The sequence below is a fragment of the Hemiscyllium ocellatum genome, chromosome 10 (assembly GCF_020745735.1).
Source record: "Hemiscyllium ocellatum isolate sHemOce1 chromosome 10, sHemOce1.pat.X.cur, whole genome shotgun sequence".
Taxonomy (NCBI): Eukaryota; Metazoa; Chordata; class Chondrichthyes; order Orectolobiformes; family Hemiscylliidae; genus Hemiscyllium; species Hemiscyllium ocellatum.
In genome coordinates, this window is record NC_083410.1 from 68,335,930 (window position 1) to 68,352,870 (window position 16,941).

At 40.3% G+C, this 16,941-nt stretch overlaps 1 protein-coding gene across 1 annotated transcript in view; it reads left to right on the forward strand.

Annotated features, from left to right (window-relative positions):
- Window positions 1-10,977: 10,977 nt before the first annotated feature.
- LOC132819796 (rho guanine nucleotide exchange factor TIAM2) overlaps window positions 10,978-16,941 on the forward strand; it is a 401,154-nt gene continuing 395,190 nt past the window's right edge. The window contains exon 1 of the mRNA XM_060831569.1: window positions 10,978-11,095. The gene's annotated coding sequence lies outside the window, so the exon portion shown is untranslated. The remainder of the gene's footprint in view (window positions 11,096-16,941) is intronic.

Sequence of the window (16,941 nt, forward strand, 5' to 3'; positions counted from 1 at the left end):
ACAGTTCTTTCACATCGAAGACCACTATTCTCATCCAGTTAAGGTATAGAAGGAAATGCTCTGCCATTTGCCCAGAATCTTTGGAAAGTGAGGTTGGGATTTTTCAACCAATCTAAAACAAGCTCAAGTCAAAAACTCTGGTGCCTGTATGTGAATTTGAACCAAATTCTTTTCACATCAACCCGGTGCTTACTGCCCACAGTGACTCCCAGTCTAGAAAGACTCAAATTTGTAAATTTATAGCGTTGTGTTCAAATCCCTCCATGGGCTCACCTTGTTCTGTAACATCCTCAAGCTCTATGACTTTGAAGAGCTCTGCATCCTTCTAGGTTTCATCTCTTGCACATCCTTGGTCTCCTTCATCCCATCATTAATGGCAATACTTTTAGATGCCAAAGTCACAAGCCTCTACTTCCTATCCTAAACCTCTCCAGCTTTCTTTTCTTTAAGACCTACCATTTTACCCAAGCTTTTTTATAACCTTCCCTAATATTTTCTGACGTGGCTCAAATGTCCGCCTGGTACCACCATTATAAAACATCTTGGAATGTTTTATTATGTCATGTTTTTGCTATAATTGACTTGGGAATAATGAATACTAACACAGGGCTAAATTAGTAAAGATTTTCTGTTCCAAATATTAACAACCATCAGCATAATAGGCACATAGAAAGTCTATATATACACACACACACACACACACACACACACACACACACACACATATTTTAAAATTAAGCTACTTCACATTTTGTATTTCTTACCTTCACAGATAATTTGTCTATACCTTAAGACATCAACATCCGACCTGGTGAGAATCCATCCTGGTTTCTGATGAGGAAGAGGATCCCAAAGACTCTGAGCAGGGAGCAAGCAGGGAGTCCAAAGTCAGTCGGAAGCAATATCACCAGAAGACATTGGAAGAAAATCGTTGTCAGCACCATCACCACGGAATTTAAGGCATGTCATCTGTTATTTCACCTGTTAGACAGAAAGTGCTATATGAGCCACAACAGCTAAAAGTTACGGACTTAAACCATAATATACTTACTATGCTGGATATCTGGAATCAGCCAGAAGCAGAAATAGCTAACAAGATTTGGAAATGTAATTAATATTTATGCATACAAACTACACAGTGAGATGATAATAATAACATCTAATATTGCAGATGATCAAACTCTGAAATAAAAACAGAAGGTGCTGGAAACTCTCAGCAGAACTGAGAGCATCTATGGAGAGAGAAATAAACTTAATGTTTCGAGTCCAAGATGACTCCCCTTCAGTTTTACACAAAGTTGTCCAGCTCCATTCATCACAAAATTGGATTGAACATGACCTGATGAACTCTGTAATCATTTAAACACTGGTTACTTTCTTACCAATCAAAGCTTCAGTGGGTCACCTGATGGTCAGCTGGATGGATTCAAAGGAAAAATCTAAATGCTGTTGTGACAGATGTGGCAGTTTCCTCTGTGCTAGGTCCTATAAATATTGCCAGCACAAGAGTGCTGTAAAAGTATCATCAGCTTGCTTTGTGTATTATACTATGTAAATATACTTTGTAGTAATGCGTATTGTTATTGTAAATTTTGTTACAATGTAAAACATGAATATAATGTATCTTTTACTTGAGGCTTGTAAATGAAACTACTGTTTTTCAATACTTTTGTTTACAAATGGAAAAAAAACCCACTAATTTGTTCCTTTGTCACTAAAGTGATGCCAATTAAGTTGCATAAAAGACATACAATACAGAATCAAATTTTAATAATATTTTGAAAAATTTTTCAAACATATCTTTGTTTGTAACAATGTAATTAAATTGATTATTCTTAAAGTCTGCAATTGTCTGAGGAGATGAGCCAGCATGCTTTTTTTTAACCAAGACTTGGGGCACTGCATTGGGATAAGATATTATAGTTTTAATGGTAGGAATACTTTGCACTGCGTGGTTTATGACAAAATGACTGATCTTACTGTCAATATTCACTACTGGGCATTCTGTTGTGCAGTAACCGCTAGAATTATTTTCATTCATTTAAGGGATGATGGTGTCGCTAGCTAGACCAGCATTTATAGCCCATACCTAATTGCCCAGAGAGCAGTTAAGAGTCAACCACATTGCTATGGGTCTGGAATCACATGTAGACCAGACCAGGTATGGATGACAGTTTCCTTCCTGAATGGACATTAGTAAATTAGATGGGTATTTGCAACAATACATCCATGATTTGATTTGAGAGTTTTGTTTTGTATGCAGTACAGGCAGCTCATTACCATACACAGGTCATTACGTGATAGAACAGAGCAAAGATGCAAAGTTACGGCTGCAAAGAAGATATGCAAAAAACAAGATCAACGTTAGATTTGAAATTTGAGAGGTCTATTCAGCAGTCTAATAACAGTGGCTGTTACATGTGTTTAAGCTTTTGTATCTTCTACCTAACCGAAAAGGTTGGATGAGATTATAAATGGGGTGAGAGACCTTTCCGAGGCAACAAGAAGTTTAGATGGAGTCAATGGATGGAAGGTTGGCTTGTGTGATAGACTGGGCTGTGTTCACAACTCTCTGTAATTTTTCATGGTCCTCAGCAGAGCAGTTGCTCTACCAAACCGTGATGTATTCAGAAAGAATGCTTTCCACAGTGCATTTGTAAACATTGGTGGGAGTTCTTGTGGACATGCTGAATTTCTTCAGCTTTCTGAAGAAGAAGAGGCATTGTTGTGCCTTTTTGACTGCTGATCTATGTGAGTAGTCTGGGGCAGATTATTGGTGATTGTCAGTCATAGGAACTTAATGCTCCCGACCATCTCCACTGATTTAGACATGAGTGTGCCCCCCTCCTTGCTTCCTAAAGTTGATGTTCAGTCCTTTAGTTTTGCTGATGTTGAGGGAGAGATTGCTATCTTTACACCATGCCACCTAGCATCATTAGACTCTTAATTCCATTTATTTATTGAATTCAAATTCCACCAAATGCAGTGGGGAGATTCCAACCAGGTCCCCAGTATATTCCAACCAGAGGAACCCTGGATCTCTGGATTAACAATCAGGATCAGAAAGTGTGGCGCTCAAAAAGTACAGCAGGTCAGGCAGCATGTGAGGAGCAGGAGAGTCAACATTTCAGGCATAAGTCCTTCGTTAGGAATGTCGGGAGGGGCCCAAGGAGGCAGAGAGATAAATAGGAGGGGAGGTGGGCCTAGGAGGAAGGTAGTTTGGAAGGTAATAGGTAGATGAAGGTCACGGGGCAATGGTGATAGGTCGGAACAGAGGAGTGGAGCGGATAGGTGGGAAGGAAGATTGGTTGGTATGACAGTGGGTGGCACGGTGGCACAGTGGTTAGCACTGCTGCCTCACAGCACCAGAGACCCGGGTTCAATTCCCGCCTCAGGTGATTGACTGTGTGGAGTTTGCACGTTCTCCCCGTGTCTGCGTGGGTTTTCTCCGGGTGCTCAGGTTCCCTCCCACAGTCCAAAGATGTGCGGGTCAGGTGAATTGGCCATGCTAAATTGCCCGTAGTGTTAGGTAAGGGGTAAATGTAGGGGTATGGGTGAGTAGCGCTTTGGCAGGTCGGTGTGGACTTGTTGGGCCAAAGGGCCTGTTTCCACATTGTAAGCAATCTAATCTTCAAGAGGGCAGTGCTGAGTTGGAAGGTTGGATCTTGGAAAAGATGGGAAGATGAGGAAACTGGTGTAATCGACATTGTTGCCATGTGTTTGGAGGATCGCAAGGCAGAAGATGAGGTGTTCTTCCTCCAGGTGTTGGTGGCATGGATTTGGCGGTGAAAGAGACTCAGGACTTGCATGTCCTTGGTGGGTGGGAGTGGGAGGGGGAATTGAAGTGGTCGGCCACAGGACAGTTGAGTTGTTTGGTGAATATAGCCTGGAGATGTTCTCTGAAAACTTCCAATTTGACGTCCTATCTCCCCAATGTAGAGTAGACCAAATCGAGAGCAACGGACACAGTAGATGAGATGTTTTGGATGTGCAAGAAAATCTCTGCTAGATGTGGAAGGACCCTTTAGGGTCTTGGATGGAGGTGAGGGAGGAAGGTGTGGTTGCAGGATTTACACCTCTTGCGGTGGCAGGAGAAGGTGCCGGGAGTGGAGGGTGGGTTGTCGGGGCGCAAGGACCTAACGAGGGAGTCATGGAGGGAACGGTCTCTGTGGAATGCTGAAAGTCTAGTGATAATACCACAATGCAATGCCTTTCCTATAATTATCCCTCAGTTAGATGGGAAACTCAATTGACAATCTTGCAGCCTTGATTTTGTTTTAAATAATTTCTTCCTTAATAATTTTAACTACTACTTGCCTCCCATACCCAGTTTATATTTCTTTAACAATACATTACAATGGATATTCAATTTAGATCCATCATGAAATCCAGATCAATGAGGGTTATCAATCCAGGGTTTTCATTAATGTCATATATATGGAAGTTAATCAATCTATTTTTGATGTTCTTTTTGTGCTTGAGAGAAATGGATGAAAACCTAAGTTAAAGGAATATTGGTTCTTTGTAACATCTTTTTAGTAATTGATTCAAAATTAAAAGTGACTTAAAATTCCCAGGCCACAAACTTTGTAGTGGACTTTCAGTTGTTTCTTTGCTTTTCTAAGCTTACAGTTTGATTTCTAACTACTAAGGAACACACAGACACTGACAATGTGCTTAAAAGTTGAAGAGAAATCAGAGGGGCATCTATCAAAGAGAGGATGGGACACAATAATGAAATAAATGTGCAGTTTAAGCAAATTAACTGAAATTTTTGGTAACTTATTTTGTAACCTGGTAGAGTAGAAACCAATAACAAACACATAAAAACTGGGAAGCTGAAGAGATTGGACAGCAGTTAAAGTTTTAGTTGGATTTTACCTTCTTTAGAACAGAATGTTAACGTTATTTCTATGCACAGATGCTGCCCGATCAGCTGAGCTTTTCAGTTTTTCCTGTGATTGTTTCAGATTTCCAGCAGTACTTTGATGTATTTACCGTATGTACTCGATAATAGTCTATCTCATGTGAAAGCCAACCCCTTATTTTTGGCCAAAAGTTTGGAATATCTTGTGTCAAAGTGACCCTAGTTCTTCACTGATATCAGATCAACATGTTGAGTCAGTGTGCCATTCGTCGAGCTCCGCTCCGGATCTTCCAGCCTACCAGCTATCACTCTCCTCTCCAGGTTTTCAGAATTGCCGTAATTCGTTGTGTTTCTGTTCCTTATTTGTTGAGAGATGAATTGGGTTTTTGCTAATGATATGGTATGAATATCGATGGGCATGAGTTTCAGCCCCTCAAAATTAGTATCCATGTAGTAGCCAACACTATAAATTTAACCTTAAAAAGGAGTTAAAAAATTCGACTACTACTCGAGTATATACGGGTACGTATAGTAACCAATGGCAGCAGGAAACAATAAACAATGCTGAAAACAATTCCAAGTCAACTAGTTGATAAATTGAAGGCTAATATTGTGTTTCTGGGTTAAAATCCACAATTTATAAAAATTGTGAGAATATTTATCTCCGTAATGAATAATCGATAAAAAGAATCTTGTGACTTTAATTTTTAGTTGTCTACTTATGAGAAAATCACTAAAAATGTAAATCTTCCACTTATTAATAACAAAGGAATTTTTAGCTGGAGAAACAATTGTTTACAATATATATTAATTAGTTAAAAATCACACAACACCAGGTTATAGTCCAACAGGTTTAATTGGAAGCACACTAGCTTTCGGAGCAAAGTGATTCAATACAGCCACGTGGGTATTAAGTTTCAGGAGGAATATTGGGGGAATATGCATGGAAAATTATGAAAAGGGGTGGGGATGACTCAGCAGAGGTTAAAATTTCCAGAACATGTAACATGACTGAGAGCGTGGAAACGGTCTGGAATCTAGGCACAGCAGATAAGGGAACAAGTATGAGGAGAGGGGCAGTCAATGCAGGAGTGAAGGTGTTGGACTTAAATGCATGCAGCATGCAAACTAAGATATATGAGTTTGCAGCGCAGATTGAAATTGGCAGGTGTAATGTGAATATCAAAGAGAGATGGCTGCAAGGGGATCAGGACTGGGAACTAAATATCCAAAGATACACGACCTATCGAAAAGACAGGCAAATGAGCAGACTGCACACGATTGCCTTGTTAGTAAGAAATCATATTAAATTGATAGCAAGAAATGACTTAGTGTCAGAAAGCATAGAATCTGTGTGGGTGAAGTTGAGGAATCACAAAAGAAAGAAGACCATGAGTGGATTTTTGCACAGCCTTTAAAAACAAGCAGAGGATAACTACAACAGCAGCAAGGGGGGAAAACATGAAATATGAGCGTAACCTGGCTAGTAATATAAATGAAGATTGCAAGTGTTACTTTAGATATTCTAAAGGTAAGTGAGAGGTAAAAGCAGACATTGCACTGCTGGAAAATGAGGGTGGAGAAGAGTAATGGGGAACAAAGAAATAGCAGAGGAACTGAATAGGTACTTAGCATCAGTTTTCATATTGGAAGACACCAGCAAGATACCAAAATTCAAGAAAGCTAGGGGGCAGAAGTGAATGAAGCGACCGTCACTAAGGAGAAGGTGCTGGGGAAATTGAAAATCTGAAGGTGATCAAATGACCAAAAAGATGGACTACACCCCAGAGTTCTGAAGGAGATAGCTGAGATTTTAGAGGCACTGATGGTGATCTTTCAGGAATCATTGGAGTCAAGGAGGACCTAGAGGACTATAAAATGGCTAATGTAATACCCTTGTTTAAGAAGGGAGAAAGGCAGAAGACAGGAAACTACAGGCAGGTTGGCCTGACCTCAGTCGTTAAGATTTTAGAGTCCCTTGTTATGGATGAGATTGTAGACTACTTGGAAATGGTAACATAGGGCAAAGTCAGTACAACTTCATTGAAGGGAGGTCATGCCTGACAACCTTTTAAAATTCTTTGAGGTGTTGATGAGCAATTTAGACAAAGGAGAGCCTGTGGATGTAGTCTGTTTGGATTTCCAGAAGGCCTTTGACAAGCTGTGTGCGGGAGGCTGCTAATTAAGAGTCCATGCTGTTTGGGACAAGGTACTGGCATGGATATAAGGGTGGCTTCTGGTGAGAGTTATCCCTGACAGGGATAAAGGGTTTTTTTTCAGGGTGGCAATTGGTGTGGGAGCTGCAGTGGAGTTCTGCAGGAGTCAGGGTTGGGTGCATAACTATTTGTGTCATATATTAATGACCTGGATGAGGGACTGAGGGCGGTGTTGCTAAGTTTGTAGATGACACAAAGATAGATGGAGGGATAGGTAGCATTGGGGACACAGGAAGGCTATAAAAGGATTCAGGAGAGTGGGCAAAGAAGTGGCAGATGGAATACAATATGGCAAAGTGTGAATTATTACATTTTGACAGGAAAAACAGAGGTGTAGACTATTCTCTAAAAGGAAAAAAGCTTCAGAAATCTGAAATGCAAAGCAACTTGGGAGTTCTAGTTCATGATTCTCTTAAAGTTAACATACAGATTCAACTGGCAGTTAGGAAGGTAAAGACAATTGATTTATACAGAAGGGAAACAGATTCTTCAGTCCAACTTGTCTATGCCCACCAGACATCCCAACCTGACCTAGTCCTATTTGACAGCACTTGGCCCATATCCTTCTAAACCTTTCCAATTTGTTTACCCATCCAGATGGCTTTTAAATGCTGTAATCGTACCAGCGCCCACCACCTCCTCTGGCAGTTCCTTCCATACACACACATGAAAATGTTACCCCTTCAGGTGCTACTTAAATCTTTCCCCTCTCACTTTAAATTTATGCAGTCCAGTTTTGGGCTTCCCCACCCTAGCAAACAGCTTGGCTATTTAACCTATCCATGCCCCTCATAATTTTTTAAACCTCAATTAGGTCACCCCTCAGCCTCCAACACCCCAAGGAAAAATGCCCCAGCTTATTCAGCCTCTCACTAGAACTCAAACCCTTCAGTCCTAGTAACATCTTTGTAAATCTTTTTTGTACCCTCTCAAGTTTAATGATATCCTTTTGAGAGAAGAACAACTAGAATTGCACAGTGTTCCAAATGCTGATATTCATTTCAAGACAGATGTACTACTGAGGCTGCATAAGGCTCTGGTCAGACTGCATTTGGAATATTGCGAGCAGTTTTGAGCCCATATCTAAAGAATGATGTGCTGTTGTTGGAGGAGTATCAGAGGAGGTTTACAAGGATGATACTGGGAATGAAAGGCTTGTCATATGAGGCACTGTTGAAGATGTTGGGTCTGTACTCGCTGGTGTTCAGAAGGATGAGGGACTGAGCTGATTGAAACTTACAGGATACTGAGAGGGCATAAACCAGGGTAGGTAAGGATAAGCTTGGTAGAGGAGTCAGTAACCAGAGGCATAGTTATAAAGAAAGGAGCAGGAAGTTTAGAGGGGATTGAGGACACATTTTATTCACACAGAGGAGCATGGGTATTTGGAACTCACTGCTTAAAAGGGTGATAAAGGTGAGAACTGACAAGACATTCAAGAACTATTCAGATGAATGCCTGAAATGATAGAGCATATACGACTGTGCACCATGTGCTTGAAAATGGGATTACAATAAATACATGTTTGATGACTTGACTGAAGAGCCTCTTTCCACGCTATAAAATATCTATGACTCCTTACAATATTATTGCCATAGTTAAGTGCAGTGAAAGTTCTGGAATGGCAAGAAAGATTTAGAAAATTGGGTTTGTATTCTCCAGGGTGATCTTATTGAAACTACAAAATACTTTAGAGGATAAGTGGGATAGAAGCAAGTAGTCTAAAACAAGGAAGTACAGTTTAATAACAATAGGGATACTATTTAGGACAGAGGTGAAGTTTTTTTGTATTCAGAGGGTTGTGAACATTTGGAATTCTCTCCCCCAGAAAGCTGCAGAAGTTCAGTCTTTGGATATGTTTAGCGTTGGATAGATTGCGGCTGTACAGGATATTGGTTAGGCCACTGTTGGAATACTGCGTGCAATTCTGGTCTCCTTCCTATCGGAAAGATGTGGTGAAACTTGAAAGGGTTCAGAAAAGATTTACAAGGATGTTGCCAGGGTTGGAGGATTGAGCTATAGGGAGAGGCTGAACTGGCTGGGGCTGTTTTCTCTGGAGCGTCGGAGGCTGAGGGGTGACCTTATAGAGGTTTACAAAATTATGAGGGGCATGGATAGGGTAAATAGACTAAGTCTTTTCCCTGGGGTCAGGGAGTCCAGAACTAGAGGGCATAGGTTTAGGGTGAGAGGGGAAAAGATGTAAAAGAGACCTACAGGCCAACTTTTTAACACAGAGAGTGGTACATGTATGGAATGAGCTGCCAGAGGATGTGGTGGAGACTGGTACAATTGCAACATTTAAAAGGCATTTGGATGGATATATGAATAGGAAAGTGAAAACAAGGACTGCAGATGCTGGAAACCAGATTCTAGATTAGAGTGTTACTGGAAAAGCCTGATAAAGGACTTTTGCCTGAAACGTTGATTTTACTGCTCTTCCGCTGCTGCCTGGACTGCTGTGCTTTTCCAGCACCACTCTAGTCTAGAATATGAATTGGAAGGGTTTGGAGGGATATAGGCCGGGTGCTGGCAGGTGGGACTAGATTGGGTTGAGATATCTGGTCGACATGGAGGAATTGGACCGAAGGGTCTGTTTCCATGCTGTACATGTCTATGACTCTATGATTTCCGATTACCAGTGGCAGAATGGGTAAACAATATTGCAGTGTTTGTTCAGCAGTGATCAGGCTCCATGGGCTGAATGGCCTAATCCTGTTCCTACATCCCCAACATGCCTAATCCACTGGCCAAACCACTTGATATTTTACTTCCATTCAGTTATCCACAATGACAATCATTCTAAATTTTGAGATTAATAATTATGACAATAATCAAGAATGATTCTTAATGAAAAGAGAAAAAACTAAACAAAAATAAAATATCATAGATGCTAGAAAGCTGAAATATTAAATAAAGCAGGAATTCCTGAACACAAAGCCCAAGTACCTGAAGACACAGCTTCCAGGTTGGGGTCAAAAGTGCAGAAAATTTGGAGTGTGGGAGCTACAGAGAACAGCACTGAGGCATTGAAGAATTTGAAACTTAAGGTATTAGGGGACCAGGAACAAATGTATTTAGTCCAAGGACTTGGTGCAAGTAACAGAGTTTGTGAGGGCTAAGGCTGAAAGCAAGTGTAGATTTGGAGAACGTTTTAATAGCCAAGACAGAAAATGACCAGGATTGGTGCAGACTTTTTGTAGCAGCCATCGTGATCTGATGATGGTGAAAGTAAGGGAGGACTCTGTGAGTAAGAGGATATGGGGTCCAAATCTGAAATAATGTCTGAGAAATTTATATATGAATGTTGAAAATACAGAGTGAATCTGTGATGGAATCGATGCGGAATGAATGCTGAATACGGAAGGGAAAAAGCGGAGGAAGCATTGGGAAAGATACATATACTTAATTGGTTAAATGACTTGCAAATTGCTAAAAACAAGATAATAAGTGGCCATCAATGAAACAATGCATAAACAAAAAAGACAAAAGCATGTGCAAATGGGGTTGGGATCAAGTACAGCAGGAATTCATACCACAAAAAACAAGACAAATTAGTGGGAAATAGCATTTAGTTTGTTTGATTCAGTCAGTTTTCGCACAATATGCTGAAGAACAACAAATCTGAACCTTTGTATACAAGAAGTTGATCAATTGTGGAATACTGACTTCCAGCGAGAACTGTGCAGCAGCTCCCAGCCTGTGACGTTCATTGCAACGGGGGCGTGAGTAGGGGACCATGAGTGAATGGGAGTGGCGGATCCGGTTGACTGACAGTGGGTCACCACCAATGAACGTGTGGGCGTGCACTCGCGTGCGGGGTCCGTAGTGTCGAAGAGTTTTGGCGAGTGTGGAGTCGAGTTGTGACTGTCTGACTTTTACACTGGGCCACTGAGTCTTGTTGGACGAGGTGCGTACTTCATCGTTGTATGAAAGGGGCGGGAGGAGAAGGACGGGGTTTGGAGCTTTTCGTTCCTGAAAGTCGATCAGTGGCAAGTTTCTTTCAGTAGTTGTGGTAAGTTTGACATCGGACTCAGTCGACTTTCCTTCTATCGAAAGCTGCCTTTGTGTTACCCTGGGATCACGGTGCAAGTCTGACACCGATTTCCCTGTTCCTTTGGGTGTGTTTTCCCAAACTTCTTGAGAAGGAGTTGTGTTTCAGATAGTATGGAAATTACTGGCTTCAGTTGAGATAATCTAATTAGGAAAGGGCGTGAATAGACCTGAGCTCCAGCTGGAGCCGCTTTGTGTTGTATGGGGAGGGTTTCTGAGGTGGATGTGAGTAACTGTACCCCCGGCAGTACTGAAGAGACCACTCAGAAAGTATGGCGTTGAATGACCACAAGAACTGCACCAACTCTTGGGAGTTTCACTTCTAACTATCCCCGCAGAAAGTAGCGGAAATCTGTGGTGTTACCTGAGGAAGGAGCGATGGCTTTGGTTTCACCGTGTGGGGGGATGGGAGGCACTCCTTAGAAACCAGTATTTTTAGACCTATGATTATGCCGTTACAAATTGATGGGATGATATAAAGATGCTTTTTTTAAAAAAAGTCTGAATTTGAAGGTGGCGCTTCAGAGATGTAAAGCGGTTTCCAATCAACACTAGCTTATTTTTGTAAGATTACTTATGCTACTTATTATGATGGTTGGAATACCCAAATCTATTTTTTGCCAACCTGTCACGCTCTCCTCCACTCCCAAACCACCTTTCCTGTCCGTGTTGTGAATATATGGAACGAAAAAATACGTAAAGGAAACTCCCCTGAAAATGATCTGCTGTGAATATTTTTGGACTATTGTGGGAATGGAGAATATTGGACAAACTGGAGGCAAAGGCAGTATTGTAATAAGAGTTAACTGCATGGTATGTGCCCAGAGGAAATTCCTACTCCGAGAATAACGTGGCAGTATAGCAGCACACATTATTCCAATTAGGTCTACATTATAGTATTGAATAGCGTTGGAAAGATTTAACCAGTAAATAGCTTTAGAGACTTTTAAAAAGTGGTAGTCTACATTTTAAATGTTCTTTTGTGAATATATCTTTATTTTAAAATAAAACATGTGTCAAGTATCTTTTTCAGACACATCCTTCCTAGTTGTAGCAATTCACAACGTTATTATTTTGTTGAAATTCTGGTCTGCGAAGTGCCTGTGCTAAAATGAGACTTGAAGCAGTTCAAATACTTGAACCATTTCAATAATTTTTTTTCTTTAACAGTGATCCAAGTGGTACAGGACTTTACTTTGAAAAACCAGAACAAAAGCGAGCCAACAAAGCAGTCTCAGTAGAAAGTTGCAGATGGAAAGCTCTTTTGCCATTTTTGAGGCAGCAGCGTTATGCCACAGGATGGCACAGTGGCTATGATTAGCACTGCTGCCTCTCAGCGCCAGGGATCCATGTTCGATTCCAACCTCTGGTGACTGTGTGGAATTTGCACATTCTCCCCATGTCATCTTGGGTTTCCTCCAGGTGCTCCGTTTTCCTCCCACAATCCAAAGATATGCAGGTTAGATGAATTGGCATTGCTAAATTGCCCATAGTGTTCAGAGATGTGTAGGTTAGGTGCATGAGTCAGGATTAAATATAGGATAATAGGGTAGTGGAATGGGTCTGAGTGGTTTACTCTTTGGAGGGTGAGTGTGAAGTTGTTGGGCTGAAGTTGTTCCCACACTGTAGGGATTCTATTCTATGATATACAAGGTGCAGTGCAGCGACTTGCTAAAGCAGCTTGAACAGCACCTCCCAATTTGAAGTCCATTAGAAGCACAGGGTTAGCAGATGGATGTGAACAACACATAATACTCTTCCTGCAAGCCATACAATATTATGACTTTGAACTATAATTCCGCTCCTTCAATGCCACTGGATCAAAATCCTGGGAAACTCTTTTAACTGCACTGTGGGTGTACCCATAGCATGTGGACTGCAGTGGTTCAAGAAGGCAGCTCGCCATCATTTCAGGGGCAGTTAGAATGGGTACAGGCCTAGTCTGTGATACCCATATCCTGTGAAATCATTTTTCAAATCTTTTCATAATCTGTTACTGTAGTAATATCATAATGAATTTTTGCAGCTTTCCTTCCAAGGCCACACTTTTGGAGACAGTGATGTGTATGGTACATCATATGGTTCAATCAGAATGGGAAAATGATGACCTGGCAAGGATTTCCAGTTGCCAGTAGGTGATAGCCTTGCTGGAAAATGTTTGAGATATATGTTGGGGAGGTGGGGTATAGCATCAGGGTTGTTCATGCTTGTCATAAAATACTGTTTGGGCAAAGGTGCTGAACGCTTGTCTGGAGCACTATCCTGCTTGAACAAAAGAATTTGAGATACAGGAGCAGGATATTTGGCTCCTCAGGCCTGCCTGTCATTCAATCTTGGTACATCTGCCCCAGCCTTCAACTCTGGTTTAATGCCATGTCATCATAACCCTTTAATCCCTGATATTTCAAAAATCTGTGTACCTCTCTTAAATAATTTGTGATTGAACCTCCACTGCTGTCTGAAATCGAACCTTTCAGAGATGCTGTACTCTCTCGGGGAAGAAATTCCTTTACATCTCAGTTTTTGATGTGTTCCCTTATTCTGTAGTTATGTACCCAACTATAAGATTATCCCACTAGTGGAGGCATCTTCTCAACATCTACCCTGCCAAAGCCCCTCAGAATCTTGTAAGTTTCAATAAGATCACTCTTCATTTTTTTTTCTGAGCTCTAATAATAAATGCTTGCCTTTTCTTGATAAGTCATCCTCTTCATACCAAGAATAACCTAGTAGATTTTTTTGATCTGCCTCCAATGACATACTTAAATATGGGATGAAAACTACACAGTACTCCAGGTGCATCCTCACCAACACCTGTACAGATGGAATGTGACTTTATTTTTAAACTCCAATCCCTTGGCAAGAAAGACCAAACTTCCATTTGCCTTTATTAGTTGTGGTTCCTGCAAGTTAACTTTCATACACAAAATCACCCAAAGCTCTTTGTTTGAACTGTTTTGTAATTTAATGTGAGCAGATCTGAATTTTCCACTATAATTGATCTAATCAGATTTAGTTTAGATGTTGGTTTAGGTAAAGCGGAATGACATAGATTTGCAGTAAACCTGTTTTGTTGATATTTTCTTTGTGTGAGGGATAATATTGCTGTTGATATTCTTGTGAAAAGCAGTTCAAGGCTTTGAACACGATTTGCAGTATGTTGACCCACGTCCTGTACTTTCTCTGTGTCCATGTTTCCAGCAGAGACCGATCAGGTGGCAATCTACACCATCTTCAGTGTCACATTTGAGACACAGGATTTATCTTGGGTGTTTAGCCGACACAGACACACCAAAGAATAGCTGATCTGTGACAAGTGGGCAATCTCATTTCATTATACAAGTGTCCAGATCCAGATTCATTACATAAATGACAAATCCAATGGATCTGGCACAGATCCTTGCTGCACACTGCTGGCTACAGGCCTCTAGTATGAAAAGCAATCCTCCAATATCAACCTCTGTCTCCTACCTTCTACCCAATTTTGTATTCAAAAGGCTAGTTCTCCCTGTATTCCATGGGGTTGAAGATCGAATTCATTGCTGCCAGTTCACGCTCTTTATTATGCTCCTTCAGCTCTCCTCTCTAGGGAAGTGTCTTTCTTCAGCTGAATTCCTTCTATCCAGCTGTCGGGCTCGTACACTTGTGTAAATAAGTTGACATTAATGGACTTGATGTCTCAGCCAATGTGATTTTAACCAATCTAAAGCATGTGGCGACGCATCCATCATGCAATTACTATTTATGTACATCCTTTATTTATGGAGTGGTTACTGTTGGGACCATGTAAGCTACAATAGTTCTGACTTTGCTTAGAATTAAAATAATTATTAATCTGAAATGAATCAGCAGAATTTTTTGTTTTCTGTATTCCTGATTTGAAAACCTTCAAAAACATCTAGCTATTAACAGCAATACCGTGTATGCTTAATGGATTTCACCCTTAAATATTAAACACATTTAACCTACTTGCTGTTTAAGGCAACCTGACAATAGCTTGTCGGATTTCTTTATAGCTTCTCTTCCCATGCTCATGCTACATTGAGTTGGCATAAAACAGTTGGGCAGGAATGTGCAACCACAATTCCTATGTTCTAAACACACTTTTAGCTTCAGTAAAATAGCAAACCATAATTCAGTTTTTGAACAAGAGATGATTATTGGTTATTTCACCCTAGGAAATGCTGCATGATGAAAAACATTTTTTTTTAAAACAGAAACATCATACTGAATAAAGTTTAATCTCAAAAGTTGGAATGGCATGGTGTCTCAGTAGTTAGCACTGCTGCCTCAAAGCGCCAGGAACCAGGGTTCGATTCCAACCTCTGCCATCTTTACACATTCTCCCTGTGTCTGTGTGGGTTTCCTTCAGCTGCTACAGTTTCCTCCCACAATCCAAAGATATGCAGGTCAGGTAAATTGGCTATGCTAAATTGCCCATAGTGTTCAGGGATATGTATGATTTGGAGATGGCAGTGTTGGATTGGGGTGTACAAAGTTAAAAATCACACAACACCAGGTTACAGTCCAACAGGATTAATTGGAAGCACACGAGCTTTCGGAACGTCAGTCCTTCATCAGGTGGTAGTGGAGGGCTCAATCCTAACACACAGAATTTATAGCAAAACTTCAGTGTGATGTAACTAAAATTATGTATTGAAAAATTGATTGTCTGTTAAGCCTTTCATCTGTTAGAATACCGTGATAGTTTCACTTCTTTCATGTGTAAATCACAAACTTTTTTTAAAAAAGTTGCATTCTCGGGTTAGCTGTTAACAATGGTGATAGCTAGACAATATGTTGAAGGTGTTGGCCCCCTGTGTTCTCTGTCTATGCCATGACGTTTAGATTGATTCTAATCTCAAAAAGTGAGATAACGGAGTTTTACGTGAATTCATGTAAGTTTTTGAGCTCAGAGTTATGTACGTTAGGTGCATTTTCTGCGGTAAATATCGGGTAGGGGAATGGGTCTGGTTGGGTACTCTTCAGAGGGTCAGTGTGGACTTGTTGGGCTGAAGAATCTAGTTCCACACTGTAGGGAGTCGATGAAACTACAAGAATTGACTTTGCAAGGGATCAGTAGAGAAAGCTGAGTGTTATTGACTCATTATTTTGTGTCAATGTGTAATCATTTGCGACAATTATTGAAAGCTAACAAAATGGTCAGACATTGATATGTATCTTAACCATTGATTTAAATGAGTTAAAGCATTTAATTGAAATCAATTTGAAGTTTGACCATGTTAAAGTGATGGTGATTTCTTCCCTGTTTTTGAGCCTATTGTCTTGTTTTATTTTGGATCATCATTATTATTAATGTTGGATTGATGGAATGCACCTCTTTATAGATACACTTCGTACTATTTCAAATATTATGACAAGATAGTTCATCTTCCTTCTTTCATGTGGCAGAATAATTGTGCAATGGCTTTGGTTCTGGATTATTGACTTTGAGTTCAGAATGTACCATGGCAAATTGTGAAAATGAATATAGTGAATTGGATAATTTTAATGTGGGCACCAGGAAAAAAATCAATTATTAAATCATTTGCACAATTATTCTGCCATATGAAAAAAAGAATGGTGAACTATCTTGTCGTAATATTTGAAATTATTATAACATTCCAGCTGATTAATTCAGGGAAGGACTCAGTTATCCTTATCTAGTTAGGCCTCATTATGACTTTAGCCTTGTATTATGTGACTGACTCAGTGCAAATCTGAAAGGGGAATGGCCAATTCCTGTAATGTGCCACACTTAGAAAGAACTTGCTTTTTAGATAATTCATTTAATGACCTTTTGTATCA